At 35.5% G+C, this 15,116-nt stretch overlaps 1 protein-coding gene across 3 annotated transcripts in view; it reads right to left on the bottom strand.

The window, feature by feature from the left end:
* The window catches only part of LOC129446449 (3',5'-cyclic-AMP phosphodiesterase 4D), a 206,455-nt gene that overhangs the window by 178,729 nt on the left and 12,610 nt on the right, over positions 1 to 15,116 (bottom strand). The window lies entirely within an intron of this gene.

Raw genomic sequence — 15,116 nt, forward strand, 5'->3', positions numbered from 1 at the left:
TAATAATTACAAATCATAATCTTTCCTTTAAACTACAAATGTCAGAGATTGCAGGTGTAACTGATGCTCGAGGCAAAGCCTGACATATCACAAAGTTTATTCTATTTTGAAGCGTATGCGCGAGACTAAAGTCACGTGACTGCAGTGATGCGGATGACATACGACGCGGCTGACGTGTTATATGGTGCGCCCCAGCTGTTTTTTTTTTGTGCACCCGGGCTTCGTTGACAGTCTGAGGGAGACGCACGCTCTAAATTTAAAAAAAAATGTGCAAACATGTCTGACAATAACAAGTCATCCGTGTCACTGCAGTCACGCGACAATAGTCTCACGCATGCGCTTCACAACAGACGTGGAAGAGAAGACAATGCTGAATAAAGTCGTAATTTTTGGACCAAAATGTATTTTCGATGCTTCAACACATTCTAACTGACCCACTGATGTAACATGGACTACTTTCATTCGCTCTCGGACTAAATATAAAACATCTCAAACTGTGTTCTGAAGATAAACGGAGGTCTTACTAGTTTGGAACAACATGAGGGTGAGTCATTAATGACATTATTTTCATTTTTGGGTGAACTATCCCTTTAAAAGGCACAATATGTAGGATTTTAACCACTAGAGGTCGCTATTACACAATAACACAATAACAAAGGTGAAGCTTAAAGCAACACTATGTAGTTTTTTTACCTTTAAATAATGTCTCTAAAATTATTTCAGTGATAGAACAACTTTTAACTGGACAAATTGTACTGTTGCTGCAACCTGAGCAGCCTCCTAGCTGCTACAAGCACACTCTGAAAGTGACGGTGGAGGGTAGAGCACACAGCCCCGCCCCTCCCCCTGCCTGCAGAAGAGTGTCTGATACCAGACACTGTTGCGCTTTTCAACCACATGGGGGAGCTGTAAGTCATTTTTACATGGAAACTACATAGTGTTGCTTTAATGATGTTATGAAGGGGTGTGGAACGATAGATGTTGTTTTCAGAGACGTATTGAATGTCTTTATTTACCTGTACGTTTGATCACATAATTTATGCCATCGTAATGCATTTGTCCACATGAGATCCCATAGTTTCTACAACCGTAAACTGAGGATAGCACGGATATTACTAATCACTAAAAAGGCCGACAATTACAAGGGAAACAACGGACAAACCATGTTTTCAATTTTTTCACACTGTGCAAGTGGTTTTTGAATATTTTATTTCAAAAATCTTGCATATTGTGGCTTTATTGGAGTTTTTGGTTCTTTGACCCCTGTCATCCTTGTTAGTTTGCTTACTGGGAAACTATAATGTATTTTTGTGGCCATTTTTGCCTTTAATTAACAGTAAGTTGAAGAGAGGACATGAAAGTAAAGTACAGGGAGGAGAGAGGGGTATGGGATCGGCAAATGACCACAAGCCGGGAATCGAACTCGGGTCGCCGAAAGTGCGAAAGCACCACATGTCGGAGCGTTGCCCACTACACCATCGGCTCAGACGAGATTGAACTATAAGAGTTTTTGACTAAACTCCACCCAAAGAAATACGTCAGTCGCCAGCTAAGCTCAAACGGCTCTGCTAAGCTAAGCTGCTGTCGAATCACAACACACTAAACAAACTACACAATTAAAACTCGTTACGTATTTCTGAAGGAGGGATTTCATAGAACAAGAAAGACATCAGCCTGTTTTTAAGACAGTGAAAACATCACTATAGAGATAAGTGAAATTGTGTGAAAAATACTGCATTTTTTTACACGTGATACATGAACAAGTTATATTGCGCACTGTAAACACAATCAAAGCTTCGAAAACACAGGAAAAATGGGACCTTTAATACCACTTTAATATTATTAAAGGTGCAGTGTGTAAATTTTAGTGGCATCTAGTGGTGAGGTTGCGAATTGCAGCCAAGGCCTCAGTCCACTGCTTACTTTTGAAACGCATAGAGAAGCTACGGTAGCCGCCACCAGAAAAACGTCATTGTCAGAGACAACTTAGGAAAAAAGTTTGTCCGTTAAGGGCTTCTGTAGAAACATGGCGGCACAAAATGGTGACTTCCACGTATGGGGACCCTCGTGTATGTAGATAAAAACGTCTCATTTTAAGGTTATAAAAGCATAATGGTTCATTATAAAAAGGTCTTTATACACCCCTGATATTATAGTTTTGAATATTATTTTTCATTTCTGTCAAGAGATCTTTCTAAAAATTACACACTGCACCTTTAATATACAATTTTAAAGATTTCAATACTTCACTAAGTACAGTTTCGGTACTACTGCAAATACACCATGGATACAGAGCACTCCTATTATGAATAGCGGACAATGCAACAAAAGAACCAATCATTAACCAATAAAAACTGATGATTTTCATGGAGTAAGAGCTCTATAGTCTCATGTGAGGCGCTGGCCAACCTGTGTGCATACGTAGTAGGGATGCATAACGATTAATCCGGATTAATCTATAGCAGAATAAAAGTTTTTATTGACATCACATATATGTGTGTGAACTGTGTATAATAATTATGTATATATGATGTCAATTATATATCTATAATTATTTAAATATGCACACAAAGAATATTAAGTATTTATATATGAAGAGTTTCGTTGCAAAACTCAGTTTTTTTAATTGTTCAGAAATCTAATTTTTTTGGTTGTGCATTCCAATTAATATCAATTCAACTGCAGTTGGTTTGTTTTGATTTAAACCTTCATAACTTAAAAAATACAGCTAAGTAGCACCATAAAACAAAATAATAATAAACATGTTTCGACAAAAATGTAAAAAAAAATGGATTTATCTCGTTTTGCAACGAAACTCTTCATATAAAATAAATTATACATAAATATACAAATGTATATAGACATGTTAACATTTCATACATGTAAATATATACATGCATGTGTGTGCATTCATATATACAAAGTTAGTATACACAGTTCACACACATATGTAAACAAAAACTTTTATTCTGCTATATATTATTCGCGTTATGCATCCCTAATACGTAGTAGCTAAAACAACCTCGAAAAATGTGTTTATTTCAGTGTGAACGCTGACATGCATTTAAAATTGACGGTCGAAGAGTTGCACAATGAATATGTCATTGCAACAACACATGCATTACTATGACCGTACAACATAACTTTTGTTCACACTAAAGGCATCATATCCTGGACGTGTATGTGTTTATACTAGGGATGCACCGATAGGATTTTTTTGGGCCGATACCGATTCTGATTTAAACAGACAACTTCTGGCCGATACCGATATTAAACACTTGTATGCAATACTATACAGTTGGTCTATTAGCTAGTTTATTTCTGCATCAAATTATTTTTACTGAACATGGATTGGATCTAATTAACATTCAACTGAACAACATAATAAGAGAGGCACAAATTAAGCTAAAACAAATATATTAAGACAGCATGACAACCTTCATAGGTGGTTTTTGCTATTCAGCATTTATTTTATTAACAACATCAACTAATTTTTTACATATAATGGATTTCTTTATGCAGTTAATTAATTAACAATCGGTATCGGCCTTTCTCGTGCTATTGCCGATATGCCGATGGTTTCAAATTCATCAAAAATCGGCCGATAAATATCGGTGGCCGATACATCGGTGCATCACTAGTTTATACAAAAGGCAATTTTATGGGATCAAGGTGATGTATGAAAGAGGTTCAGACAGCAACGAGATCAAATGTAGAAAAATCTAAAGAGTCCTGGTAATTAATTTTTCAGCAACTTTTAATACAAAGGAGAAAAACCTGATTTGGCTTTCAGTCAAGAAATAACACTAAAAGCTCCTGGTGATTGTCATAGTGACGCGTCATTCGCAGCAATAAGGCCTGTGATGTAAACTGTTATGGTTTGTGTGGGAAGAGCTGGAAAGTGTCAGACTAAATTGGGTACAATAACAACTCAAGATCTTTTTTCTTCACCGTAAAAGAGGAATAATTGCACAAACAGATATGACACACTAAAGATTGACGGTTTTGCTAACTAGTTTCTGACTCATTGGGTGTTTTTTAAGCCATAAGCATCCAAAGCCACGCATCCCACAGCGCTCTTTAAATCAACCCGACTCTCCAAATCACTTTAAAAAGTCCTCGGATAATTGTGGGATTTTGTGCCATTAGTGTCTCATAATTTAGTTGCGCTGCTACAGGCTGATATTAAATGGAAAATGAACCAGGAGGCAGAAATTTTAATAAAGCATATTAAGCAGTTTGAATGGCATTTAAGGACACGCAGTTGAGCCCCAATGAGATTTTTCTCTGGGGGAAGCTTACTAAGAAGAGCTTCTTGACATCATTGTGCGTCATTCAGATACATACGGCTGTCCTTGCTGGGCCTTTTATAACTGTCTGTCAGATAAAGAAAGAAAGAAATCTGGAGTGGATTCTTTTCATTAAATATAAAACACAGACGTTATGGATTGGCCAATGCTTGCTTTCTATGCACAATGGAGAATGCAAGTAATGTTTTCTATAAAGAGATAAGATTGTTTATTTTACTGAAAACTTCCTGATAATAAAATATGATATCGTATTGTATTGCATATGTAAGGTTTAAAGGTCTAATTCATTTATAAAATACAACATATAATGTGACATTAGACCACAAAACTAAATAAATAAATAAATAAATAAGCTTTCCATTGATGTACATTGTAAAATGCAGCATGAAACAACTTGGTTTTGCAAGTTAATTCAACCTGTTATTTAAGTTTTCACCTGTGATATAACTTTTAAAATCAAGTTAAAATTGTTAAGAAACTTAAGTTAAAGTAACATACAAAATATGTTGATTTGACAAAAAAAGCTGAATTTTTTACAGTGTGGTTTGTTAGGATAGGACAATATTTGGCTGAGATACAAATATTTGAAAATATGCAAAATAAAAAATATTGAGAAAATCGAATTTAAAGTTGTCCACGTGAAGTCCTAAGCAACACATTTCACTAATGATAAATAAATTTTTATATATTTATTAGGGCTGTCAAAAGATTAATCGCGATTAATCACATACAAAATAAAAGTTTGTGCTTGCATAATATGTGTGTGTGTGTGTGTGTGTGTGCTTGGATAATATGTGTGTGTGTGTGTGTGTGTGTGTGTGTGTGTGTGTGTGTTATGTATATATAAATACACACATACATGTATGAATTTAAGAAAAATGTTATTTAGGTATATTTTTATAATATAAAATATATCAAAATATATATAAATATACATGTAAATGTTACTTAAATACAAACATTAACGTATGTGTATTTATATATAAAATAATTACACTTAGTGCACACACATAAATTATGCAAAAAACGTTTATTTTGTATGCGATTAATCGCGATTAATCTTTTGACAGCCCTAATATTTATATGAGGAAATTTACCAAATATCTTACGAAACATTATCTTTACTTAACATCCTAATGATTTTGGTATAAAAAAGATAATTTTAACTCATGCAATGTATTGTTGGTTATTGCTACAAATATACCCATGCGACTTAAAGGATTAGTCCATTTTCTTAAAAAAAATCCAGATAATTTACTCACCACCATGTCATCCAAAATGTTGTTGATCTTTCTTTGTTCAGTAGAGAAGAAATTATGTTTTTGAGGAATGTTTTCCTCAAAAAACATAATTTCTTCTTGACTCAACAAAGGAAGACATTAACATTTTGGATGACATGGAGGTGAGTAAATTATCTGGATTTTTTTTATAAAATTGACTAATCCTTTAAAGTTTTGTGGTCCAGGGTCACATACTGTATGCAATAGAGAAAACTACAGATCTGAGACTGCAACTTTTGTTTTATTTAAAAGAAAGAGAAACATTTAAGAACTTGCAAACATTTATCATTGAATTTATTTACATTTTTGCAGTAAACATAGCTGGGAATTGAAAATTGAATACGCTATTTTAAGACTCACGGAAACACAACATGAAACAGGAGGTTTAATTTCACGTCCATGTATTTCTTCTAAAAACAGCACCGGTCCAATCAGTGTATCAGTATTACCCGACTGCTGAGGAAATAACCTCATCACAGAGAGCAAAACAAAAAAGATTGGAAACATCACAGCTTTCACCAGAAGCCAAACTGAGATGTTTACATACGGGACTAGACTGCAATCATACGTCCAGGTGGAATGAGAAGTCATTTTATTTAATACAGTGACCCTAAAGCCTTCGACACGTCGCAAATAAAATGCATTAAACAAAATTTTTTTTCACAATTTCACTGGATGTTTGACAAAAATTTGCTTTGAAAAATGTGTTTTGTTTTGACAATGTATTTAAAGGAATGAAATTCGGACCTTTGTAAGTGTGGGGTATGTGGGTGATTCTCACGAAAACTTGGTTTTAAAAATGTCAAGCATGAAAATGTAAAAATTGCTTAAATTTACTTTTTTTCCCACCAGACATTGAAAAACAACGTTTGGAGTAAATGGGGACATTAATTAAAAAACTTTTACTTATCATTTAACACTTTTTGTAACATAATTTAAAAAATGAGTCCTAAAAAATCTCATTACCGCAACAGTCAGAAGACATCAACACTGACATATTTTCAAAATGACAAACCTGAAAGAACATAATTTGGAGATTCTGCACATTTAAAATCAAAGTATTATGCTTCTATTAATTAAATGAACATTTAATAAGCATCTGTTGCGGTAATGATAATCAAAATGTCGTGTAAGCATTCTGACAAGACAATATTTCAAATTAACTGTGAAAAAATTATCTTACCTGGTAGCCATCTTGAAGTAACTGGTCCATGTGCTTGGTCACTCAAAATCAAACTTTATTAAAATTCTGTATGTGTGCTTAAACTGTTCTCAAAAAGTGTTGCGGAGGATGAGAACATCAGGCATGGACACATCATTTTCCTAATTTTTCTTCATTATTATTATACATGAATATTCAGTAAATATTTTTTCTGTCATCTAAAGTAGGCTAGCAAAACATCCATTTATTTTTTTCCTTAATATTTTTGTGTTAATTTAATTAAATTACAACATACCGCATGTTCAAACACAGCCGGACACATTGCGGTAATGAGAATTTCAGCAGAAAATGAGATAAAATTTCCAATTATAAATTCGTATGTTGAAATCACACGTTGTGCAAGGTAGAACACAGTATTGTGTTAATTCTGATGCTTTTTAATGTTACTATATTACACATTTTAAAGCTAAAATCATTAGTGCCGTGGTGTTTCAATGGTTTCGTGAGAATCACCCATGTGCACAAATAGTTTTCAAGATTATTGTATTATTATGAACATAACACATTTAACAACACTATAACAACAACTTAAATCCATGGCAAACACTATCCATCAGTTGTGTTTTTCATAAAAGTATAAATCTTACTACATTAAAGGATAGACTTCCATAGTGAATAGGTACAGTCAATTGTGATTTGCCATCATTTATCAAAACATCTTTTGAAGAAACAAAATAAACTCATACAGGTTTGTATGATGACATAATTTTAATTTTTGGATGAACTATCCCTTTAACATCATCATTTTTATTGTTGTGTGATGGTCAGTAGGGGTCGCTGCTGAGCTACACCATCTGATATTCCCCCAGCCTCAAGCCGTTCATTTAACATAGTGAGTCATACTGTATTACTGTGCTATTTCAGATACATGACTGGAGAGAGAGCAATTCTGCAATGTATAATGATAAAATGAATATTAGAAACAAAATTAAAAACACTGAAAGATGGTTTGATTGTCATAATCATTCAGTTTTCCACGTTATTAGAAAATAAGCAGAGAGCAGTTCGGTATTACAGTACAAGGCCTCTGCATTATTTCGAAGCTACTGATATGAATCGCAATGAACTAATAACATCTATCATTCGGTATAAGATCATTTAAACACTGACAGCTTGGTTATTGCCAAATTCTCACATCTGATAAGAAAGAAACTCATTTTAATTGAGCTATCACTTGATTTGAACACACATGGCAAGCTCGTGAGCCTCATTTGACAGATGCTTTCACGTTTTTATCCAAGATGACCCAAACCCATGACTTTTTGTGCTGCTAATGCACTGAGCTATAGGACGGGACACAATCTCCACTAAATGAGTTCATCATTGGGTAATATCTGATAAGGAGTCAGATTGGATCATATCATGATGTTGTAGCCAGCAGCACAGTTCATACCCGAATCAAAAAGTGATCTCATGGAAAACCGCGTGCCATGTGAACTCACGCTCAATAGCTGCTGTGTGCTGAGAATTGACTGAAACAGATGATGTTGCAAACTGTCTCTCAATGCACATCACCAACCGTTCATCAGCTTTAAAAGCATCCGACAGCATCAAGAGCTGCCAAGACTACATCACAGTCCATTACTCGAAAATGCAGAAAGGGAATGATTTGGATTGCAGATTGCTTTGTGGATGTTTCAAAAATCTACCAATCACAAGATGCACGATTTCAAATCAAAATCGAATCAAATTGTGAATTACTTTTTAACATGTTTGATTGCTGTCAGATGTGTACGGTTTCTCATACTAAGGGTTAAGGATTTAAACAAACTCTGCATAAATAATCCTCAAACCAATCAAATCTAGACATAAACGGATAATTCATCTAAAACTAAAAGTTCTGTCATCATCACCCTTTTGTTATGGGGCATACACACCAAACGCGAGTTCAACGATTTGCATACAAAGGCAATGCAAATACGCGATCAGACGCGTCCTTGCGCGGGGGATGCGAATGACGCGTATTGGGCAGCACGATTCCCGCGAAAACATGCGCTGCTCGCGTCAAACCTGCCTTCGCGCAAGTTGAACAAATTAAACTCAAGCGATAAATTTGCATGACACAAAGTTAAATCCCGCGAGCAACGCGATGCTACACGTTTGGTGTGTATGTATCATTATTCTGAGGCTGTATGAGTTTTTTATTGTTTTTATTAAAATATATATTGATAAATGATTGTACAAAGCACACAGTTGACGGTACCACTGTCCTCCATAGCATTTGTTTTTCCTACTATGGAAGTCAATAGGTATTGTTTGCAAATCATCATGCAGTAGGGATGTAACGATTCAATCGTGTGTCCCATTAAAAATGCCTGTCTGAAATCGATTCTGAATCGCAAGGCTGCGATTCTGTGTTTCATGCACAGCTTGTGCGTGTACTATGGCGTTTTGGTCCGTAGGAAGTCCTTATCGATCTAAAATCATAACGAGTCGGAGTCCTTTATAACGTGCATCTAAAAAAGCAACACTCGTTAAACCAAATCATTTAAAATATTCTTTATTATCATGAAAATACCTGAAAGAATTTGAAGAACAGTGATATAAATATTCCTGTAGACATTTCCTGGAATAGCATTCGTAATGCTACTTCTTCTGTGGCACAAAGGGAGTTTCTGCACGGGAGCGCCCCCTGGCGTTCGGATGTGCCTGGATTTCACCGTAATTCATTCAAATTCATTCATTGAGAAAACGCGCATTTGCACGGTTAATCGTTACACCCCTATAATGCAGGGTTTCCCGCAGCACTTTGCAGTTTGGGCGGCCCGCCTAAGCTGGGAAACCCTACCGCCTTAACTAGGTCATACAAAAAAAGGAAAAAATTGAGAAAGTGCATCTTGGAGAATAGCACGGATGCGCTTCACACCGCGAGCGGGCACACACGCCACACAGCCGAAATGAGATAAAGACGTGGTCCGTCATGTCTGGAGGATAGCCAGTTTGCACATGCCTGTTGATTCCATAGAATTGTTAATTGTTGTGCGCCCTTGCTCACGTTATTTATGTGCATTATTTACATGCTACAGTAGTTACACTCCTTTAAGATAATGTATTTAATAGTGGGAAATAATCAGTTTATACAATTTTGGCGCTATCTATCATCGTTCACCAGACGTTCTACAACATCTGCTTCAGCTTGTGTTTATTAACCCTTTAGTGTCACTTCATCACGGAGCTATTCCCATAACTAGGTATCTGTTAAAACCATTTAATTCATTAATAATCTAGTATGTGTTCATTTTCTGTCATAGTTTTTTCAAGATTAAGTTTGATTTGAGTGTTTTAAATATGTTCATTTTCATCATGACGCGTGCCAACCTTACCACCTTAACTAACACATTTTCTGCGGGAAACGCTGTCATGCATTAGCTGCGTTTCCATTACAGATTTTTACAAAACTATAGCGATATTTTCTAAATATCAACAAAAAACTACTATGAAATTACTTGTTTTTATTAACTGATTGTCTGCGACAGAAACATAGTTTTTCCTCTCGCGATAAGTCATTCCAAACATTATGTCGACGGATGTTGTTGGTTTACTAATATCACATCCACCGTAATAGGCATTATTGTTAACTGAAGGAGACGTAAGAGTATTATCCAAACGTTAATGCCAAGGAAAGCCCCTTATACTTAAGCGACAACGTATAGGTGTTTATTGGACATAATAGTACATTATTTTAAATCAATAGAGATGTAAGAGTGTTATCCAGACATTATTGGCAAGGAAAGCCTCTTATACTTGGGAGTAGACCGAGGGGCAACCTTCCGATCTCTCTGATTAAACTGCAATTCATCGACTGGCCTCTAGAGGCTGGCTCCAAAGGGGAGTCAATCCCCATAGAACCTCATGTTAAAATGCCCAACTTTACAGCAGAAAATAGCCTTGTACAAAAAGTGTTTTTGATCTATATAACTAATTTTACCCATTTTCGGTTATCCGCAAGTGATGGCCGGTGACGAGCTATCAAGATGGCGACGGTAGGCACCGCCTACTTTAAGTTTTAAAAAAAGCTCTTCACAAACCTATGGTTGACGTCACAGACACTACGTCCATATTTTTTACAGTCTATGGAGCAGTCACGTATTGAGGTGCTGCTGAGAGGTTTTAGTTCATACTGCGTCATCTTCAAATAATAATTATGTGACTTACTTACAACAGGTGACCTTGAAATGCAAGGTCTATCGCTGTGTGCCAAATACACATCTTCAGAATTGCCTGAAAAACCACCTAACCCGAATGTAAAAAACTAAAAAACTTTTATTGATAGAAATGTTTTAAGTGTTTCCAATGACCGTAAATGTACAGGGCTGCGTTTCCCGATAACGTTCTCCCTTAGCGCGCTACGAAGACTCTTAAGTTAAACCTTAACTACAGGTTTACCTTTTCTAGGCGCGTTTCCCGAACTGTACCTTAGCGGGTTTCTTAAGGTATACTTTCTTACGTACGACGTTACCAGGTGCTGTCCATGGCGATGGTGCTGAATAGGTTGATATCGATTGCTCGACAATCAATTGTTCACTTTATGTAATAGGTACTTCGCTGCGTTATGAGAGAGCGGTGTTATTTATTAAAGAAACATTTCAGAAATAGTTCAAGTTACATTTATTAGGAATATCTGGTAAAAATATTTTAAATTGCAAACAACTAAATATAAACATTGTATATTTTATTTTATATCAAACCCATGCAAAACTCGCAACTTCATGTCCAAAAGTATAATGCATAAACTGCTCCAATGCATCCATTATTCCTTCACTTTAAAGGATAATTTCCCAATAAATGCGTTGCACAGGGAAATAAGGTGGGTCGTGCAAGTCACCTGGCTTGGCATTACACTTAAATAAAAACAAATTGTTGTTCATTAGTTCACGCGTTTATGTGCTTGGACAGTGGATGCGCAAGCGGTTTACAATGCGGGTAATGCTTAATGGACGCATTTCTGGAGCCGCGCCTGTCTGTTTATCTTAAATACTGTATAACATAAAATATGTGATATATAAATATATATTATGATTGCTTTAGATTTTAGCTTTGATTAGTTTTAATGTTGAAATTTGTTGACCTTATACAAGCAATAATCAAGTGGAGCAGTTTCTTTTGAATGTTTATGGCATGCAGCTGCCTAACATTAAAAACTTTGATGCAAAGTCGACCTAACATCAATAATAATATTTAGGAAAATCAACAATTATGTTTTTGTGATGAATGTGCTCCCGTGGCATGCGATTTTACTTGATTTGTTTATTGCAGCTAAAATAGCCGGTAAACTAAAGATTTAACGGATCTGAAATGCACTAAGTAAGATTCGCTGTATAGCTACCTGCCATAGTTTCACCAACTCCTTCACCCAAAATGTTTTTTTAATAGTTTCTTTAGCCTGTAATAATAGTTTAAAGCTGATGTTCCTTTGGAAAAAATATTAAAAATCTAACAACCATCAGTGTAATAATGTCTAATTATGTGAATGTTTTATTCTTTAAATAAAAAATGCCTAATTTAACACGGAGTGTACTTCAACTTTTTTTTATAGATATTTAGTTATAGACCGCAATATACACAAGCTTTTATCACAGTCATGGCCCCTAGCGGAGTCAAGTGGGATAAGGTATAGCTAAGAGTGCTCCAGACCAACCTTCCGAACGAACGACTTATAGAAGAGATACGTAACTAAGAACGTTTCGGGAAACACGTATTAACGATAAGGTACAGCTTAAGGTACAACTTAAGAACGACGTAGAGCTAAGAAGGTTTCGGGGAACGCAGCCCAGAATTGTCATTTTTGGGTGAACTGTCCCTTTAAGAATATCACTGGTCTCTTTCACTTGTGCCATTAATAGAGCAAAGTCAACCACCCAGAACACTCAAGCAACAGCGTGTCAGCGGTGTCATGTAAATTCTAGCTCATACCGTGATTCATTCCCTATTCACTTCTGACATTCTCAAGCTGTTAACTATAAAAAAAAACATTTGATATGTGCCAGACACTAACATAATGTCCATCACTCATATAGACGTCTGCGTCTGCTCTGGGTTGAAATGCAACAGTTGGTCTCTGCGGGGTGCAGCATCAGAGCAAAATAAGCTTTCAAAAGTCCTGAAGAATAATCAGCATTTACTTGTCAACGCGTCTCCACAGCCTCGTGTTCAATCACACCAAATCAAATCCATGATGACACTGAGAGGTTAATGAGGGTTTTCTCGAACAGCTGTTCCAGGTCATGATGACTTCTGCTATTTAAATGAACAGTACGCAATAAAGAGATGTCAAGGATCAACATTCAGGTTTAAAATGAAATTTCTCCTTGTAGACACTGTAAAAATTTTTTTATTTTATTTAGTAGGTTCACAATACCACATTTATACTGATACATTTAATAGTATATTTGCAGTATGCTTTACTAAGGATTGACGTCCGAAACCGCTTACTTCCATACTATATAGTAGGCGAGGCAAGTAGTAGTATGTCTGAATTCATAGTATTGCAAAAACAGTAGGCAAAAAGTACCCGGATGACCTATTACTTCCGGCAAAATCCCGAAGTGTTCATTTAATGGACACTTTACTATCCCGTGTGTCCCTGGAAGAGGAGTTATCCAAATGAAGACAGAGGGGCGTTGTATTATTTAAAAATGTGTTTCTATTGAAATGCAAATACATATATTAAACAGCTGTCACTTGTTGTTAAATTGCGCTAGTTTTATGCCATTTCATCGATATTGAGAAGAGTGGCTGATATAAAGCCGATAAAACAAATGAAATAAAAAATTATAGCATAATAAACATACCCTGTTTAAAGGTGCAGTGTGTAGATTTTAGCTGCATCTAACGGTGAGATTGTGAATTGCAACCAACGGCTCAGTCTACAGCTCACCCCTCGCTTTCGAAACACATAGAGAAGCTACGGTAGCCGCCATAGGACAAACATTTTGTCATCTGAGAACATGTAGTGACAAAATGTGCTCTGTAAAGCAGTTTTCTGTTACGCAAAATGGCGACTTCCATGTATAAGGGGACCACGGTGTACGTAGTTAAAAATGTCTTATTCTAAGATAATCAAAACAGATCATTATGTAAAGTCGTTATACACCACTAAAAATAGATATGTATATAATATTATATTTTATTTCTGTCAAGAGATCCTCCTAAAAGTTACACACTGCAACTTTAAGTACTTGAAAAATGTGTGCAAAACATATGTACTGTGGATAATATGATACCTCACGATAATGTTAAAATACGATTTTTCTGCGCACCAGAGTGTTGTTGTGTATGCAACGTATCTTCACATTAAAAAGTAAAAAATGAGTAGTCATTTACTGTTCGGCTTTACATCAGAGTACCTTTTACTATAAACAAGGGGTGCCCAAACTTTTTCCTACCAAGGGCCAAAAATCAAACAAAAATTTTGTAATGTACAAATAAATCAAAAATGTTACATTTTAGAAAATGTTTAAGTAGAAATATGAACATCTGTGTCAATGATGTTTATGCTTTTTCCTCATGGCATGACGGGCCAAATTAAAGGTCATTGCGGGCCAACTTTGGCCCTAGTTTGGACACCTCTGCTATAAACAATCTGGGCTAATGGCTTATTCGTATGACAAAAATCAATAATCATCTCCTTATGATGGCCACCACTGTATCTACAAAGTCATCATCATGCGCTATAACCAGGGGTGGAGTGGGACCAAAAAAATCTACCGGGAAATTTCGTATACCGGCCCTCCGTGATAAAAAACAGCTATTACAGAGCGAGGCCAGAGACAAATATGCTCATAAACGGGAGTAATATGGAATAATCTGTGCATCTTTGAACAACTGCAAGAATTTTCCCTTTAAATATAATTTTTGTCATATAAAGTTTTGAGAGATAATAATTAGAGCTGGGCAAATTTTTTTCGATTAATAGTTTTTTTCTTTAAGGCCACGAATCGATTTTTTTATGAAATAACCTGATCCTGTTTGATCAAGGAATGCAACTGTTCTGACTTTTTTTCAGCATACATTTTTCATCTTGCATCAAAATTGTATTGTATTTAACATTTAGATATTTGAAAATTAGAGATGGGTTGTTTTAATACCCAATTGTACCTAAAATAAAAGAGTTTATATAGGTTTGTGGCTCCTAATTTTTTTTTTATTAATTACCCACTTGTAAACGTATGTTCACTGTTCTTTTCTTATAAATATAGTATTTGTATTAAATCTATATTCATTGAGTTGAATTGAGATTCGAGTATCGAGAATCGAGAATCGAGATTCGAAATCGAACCGAGAATCAAAATGCTTTGATAGCTT

The sequence above is a fragment of the Misgurnus anguillicaudatus genome, chromosome 12 (assembly GCF_027580225.2).
Source record: "Misgurnus anguillicaudatus chromosome 12, ASM2758022v2, whole genome shotgun sequence".
NCBI classification, from domain to species: domain Eukaryota; kingdom Metazoa; phylum Chordata; class Actinopteri; order Cypriniformes; family Cobitidae; genus Misgurnus; species Misgurnus anguillicaudatus.